The following is a 3,897-nucleotide window of genomic DNA, read 5'->3' on the forward strand; positions in this document are numbered from 1 at the left end:
AGAAGGAGAAGGAGGAGGAGAAGAAGGAGGAGAGAAGAAGGAGAAGAAGGAGGGAGAAGGAGGAGGAGGAGAGAAGAAGGAGAAGAAGGAGGGCTCCTTCTCCTCCTCCTCCTTCTCCTTCTTCTCTTCTTCTTCTCTTCTTCTTCTTCTTCTTCCTTCTTTTCATTTTTCCTATTTCTTCTCCTCTTCTCCTCCTCCTCCTCTTCTTCTTCTTCTCCTCCTCCTCCTCCTCCTCGTCTTCTCCTGTTCTTCCTCCTCCTCTTCTTCTTCTTCTTCCTCTTATTTCTATTTCTATTTTTCTTTATCCTCTTCTTCCACTTATTCTTCTTTTCTTCTTTTTTCTCTTCTTCTCCTTCTTTTTTTTTCTTCTTCTATTCTTCTCTTAGGCCTTATTATGTCATTTAGGAGAGAACTTAGCTAAGTATAGGTCATTTTTTATTAAATAGGCCATTTTGGATCTAACTAAGCTAATTATGTCATTTTGGAGGATAATTAGCTAAGTTGTGAGCTAACCAAGGTTCTTATGATGTTGTTACCCTAACTAAGCTAATTATGTCATTTTGGAGGATAATTAGCTAAGTACTCCCTCCGTCCCAAAATAACCGTCTCAAGCTTAATACAAATTTGTACTAGAGCTAGTATAAAGTTGAGACTTATTTTGAGACGGAGGGAGTATGTCTTTGTGGGGTAAAATAAGCTAAATCGAAGAAGAAAGAGAAGAAGCAAGAAGAGAAGAAGGAGAAGAAAAAGAAGGAGGAGGAGGAGGAGGAGGAGAAGAAGAAAGAGAAGAAGGAGGAGAGAAGAAGGAGAAGAAGAAGGAGAAGAAGGAGGAAGAAGAAGAAGGAGGAGAGAAGAAGGAGAAGAAGGATGGCTCCTTCTCCTCCTCCTCCTCCTCCTTCTTCTTTTCTTCTTCTTCTCTTCTTCTTCTCTTCTTCTTCTCTTCTTCTTCTTCTTCTTCCTTCTTTTCATTTTTCCTCTTTCTTCTCCTCTTCTTCTTCTTCTCCTTCTCCTCCTCCTCCTCCTCCTCTCATCTTCTTCCTCTTCTTCTTCTTCTTCTTCTTCTTCCTCTTATTTCTATTTCTGTTTTTCTTTATCCTCTTCTTCTACTTATTCTTCTTTTCTTCTTTTTTCTCTTCTTCTCCTTCTTATTTTTTTCTTCTTCTCTTCTTCTCTTAGGCCTTATTATGTCATTTAGGAGAGAACTTAGCTAAGTATGGGTCATTTTTTATTAAATGGGCCATTTTCGAGCTAACTAAGCTAAATATGTCATTTAGGTGGAAGCCTAGCTAACTATAGGTCCATTGGGAGCTAACTTGGGTAAAATAGGTCATTTCGGAGCAAACTATGCTTATTAAGCCATTTTGGAGCTAGCTAAGATAATTATAGGCCATTTAATAGCTAACTTAGGGGGAATAGGTCATCTTGGAGCTACGTAAGCCTTATTATGTCATTTAGGAGAGAACTTAGCTAAGTATAGGTCATTTTTGTTAAATAGGCCATTTTGGAGCTAACTAAGCTAAGCATGTAATTTAGGTGGAAGCTTAGCTAGCTATAGGTCCTTTCGGAGCTAACTTGGGTAAAATAGGTCATTTCGGAGCAAACTATGCTTATTAAGCCATTTTAGAGCTAGCTAAGCTAATTATAGGCCATTTAATAGCTAAGTTAGGGGGAATAGGTCATCTTGGAGCTACGTAAGCCTTATTATGTCATTTAGGAGAGAACTTAGCTAAGTATAGGTCATTTTTATTGAATAGGCCATTTTGGAGCTAACTAAGCTAATTATGTCATTTAGGTGGAAGCCTAGCTAACTATAGGTCCTTTTGGAGCTAACTTGGGTAAAATAGGTCATTTCAGAGCAAACTATGCTTATTAAGCCATTTTGGAGCTAGCTAAGCTAATTATAGGCCATTTAATACCTAAGTTAGGGGGAATAGGTCATCTTGGATCTACGTAAGCCTTACTATGTCATTTAGGAGAGAACTTAGCCAAGTATAGGTCATTTTTTTATTAAATATGTCATTTTGGAGCTAACTAAGCTAATTATGTCATTTAGGTGGAAGCCAAGCTAACTATATGTCGTTTTGAAGCTAACTTGGGTTAAATATGTCATTTTAGAGGAGGAGGAGAAGAAGAACAAGAAATAAAGAAGAAGGAGAAGAAGAAGGAGGAGGAGAAGGAGGAGAAGGTCCTTCTTCTTCTCCTGCTCATTCTCATTCATCTCCTCCTCCTCCTTCTCCTTCTCCTTCTTCTTATCTTCTTCTTCTTCTTCCTTCTTTTCATTTTTCCTATTTCTTCTCCTCTTCTCCTCTTCTTGGAGCTAAATTATCTAATTATGTCAAAAATGAACTAGAGAAAAATTACCGTCGTGGTCATCAAGGAGGAGAACACACGAGGGTTGCTCGCGCCGGCTTTGTTTGGAGACGGTTGCCCTAGAGAAGTATCGTGCGATGCCGCTCGGGAGTTATTCTACAGAAAAAATATTTTGCAATGTCTCAGTTAGCATGATGACACTCAATTGTTAATACTAGTTTATAATGACCATTCAAATGAAACTCACCGTGCCAATCGCACAGAAGACGGGCATCGGCGGAGGGACTTGACCGTTCTTCTCGCACAGACTATGAAGAGTCGGTCGTATTAGTTAGTAATGAAACAGACATTACACACATGATTTGGCTAATGTGAAAAAAAAACTTACCAGAAAAAGCTCGTACATGGCCCGTTGACCCACGTCATTCCGGGCCCTCTCCTCCTCAATCATTCGTGCCGTGGTCCGGTCCCTCTCCTCAAGAGCAGCGTGAAGAGCAGCCTCGCTTGCCAATCTCTCTTTCTCAAGAGCAGCCTGGTTTGCCGCTCTCTCTTTCTGAAGAGCAGCCTGCAACACCATTCCTTGTTACCACAGTAATGATCGATGGTCACACACATACTGAAATGGATGAAAGTTTTCTGAGTCCGTACAACTAACCTCGATGGCAAGATCGACTGACCGTGGACGAGGCATTATCTCGGGACAAGAGCTCGACGGGCGCGCCTTGATATCCAGGAGAGTGAGTGGACAACGTATTATCCCATCTCCAATGTCTATAGAGCCATGGCGCCTCCCGCCACTAGATATCATCACCAGCTCTGGATCCAAAGGTTCATGGCTCGGGTTAAAGTCCTTCCCTTTCCTAGCCTTCCCCGTGTCCCTGTAAGTCACGGGCTTGTGGTGGGATGATATGTTGGTGAAGTTATTTGGATCTCCAGGTTAGACTTAGAGAATTCCTTCCCCTTCTTGTAGGAGGCACTATGGGTCATGCCATAAAGGTCGTACAAGTGTGGCATCTCCGTCTTATTGTGATGCGCCTAAAAGAGAGGAACAAAGTATTAGTAAGGGGCTCAAGCTAGCATGAAGAATGAATTGCTTGAATCATGAAGCAAACCACATACCTAGTTTCGTCTGAACTGAAGTAAGTTGGCGCTGCCTGATGGTGTGGCACACCAACCATTTGGCTACGCCGATCCTTCGCATTGTCGTGGACGGCTCGCCAGTTCCCTGTGCACCACTCATCCACCAACGCCTTCCAACAATCCATCTTATCCGCACATCATCTCGGGGGCACCTATAAGTTATTAGAAAGAATTTTGAGCGCTGCGCCTATGAATCAAATCAAGAAAACTACGTAGAAGGCCTTAAGAATAGGTAATTACCTTCATGTGCTGCTCGTCTTCAGATACTTTCCGCGACACACCTTCTGCTTCTTAATACCACACGTGGCGTAGTAGTCTCGAATAGCCTGCGGCCGAGCCTCGTGGCGTAAGTTCTGTAATAACCGCCTACACTCGGCCTCGAGAACCTTGGCTGCCTCCTCCTCATATCCCTCCTCACACCTATAGAAGGTCTGCAATCAAACGAGA

This window comes from Hordeum vulgare, chromosome 2H (assembly GCF_904849725.1).
Source record: "Hordeum vulgare subsp. vulgare chromosome 2H, MorexV3_pseudomolecules_assembly, whole genome shotgun sequence".
NCBI classification, from domain to species: Eukaryota; Viridiplantae; Streptophyta; class Magnoliopsida; order Poales; family Poaceae; genus Hordeum; species Hordeum vulgare.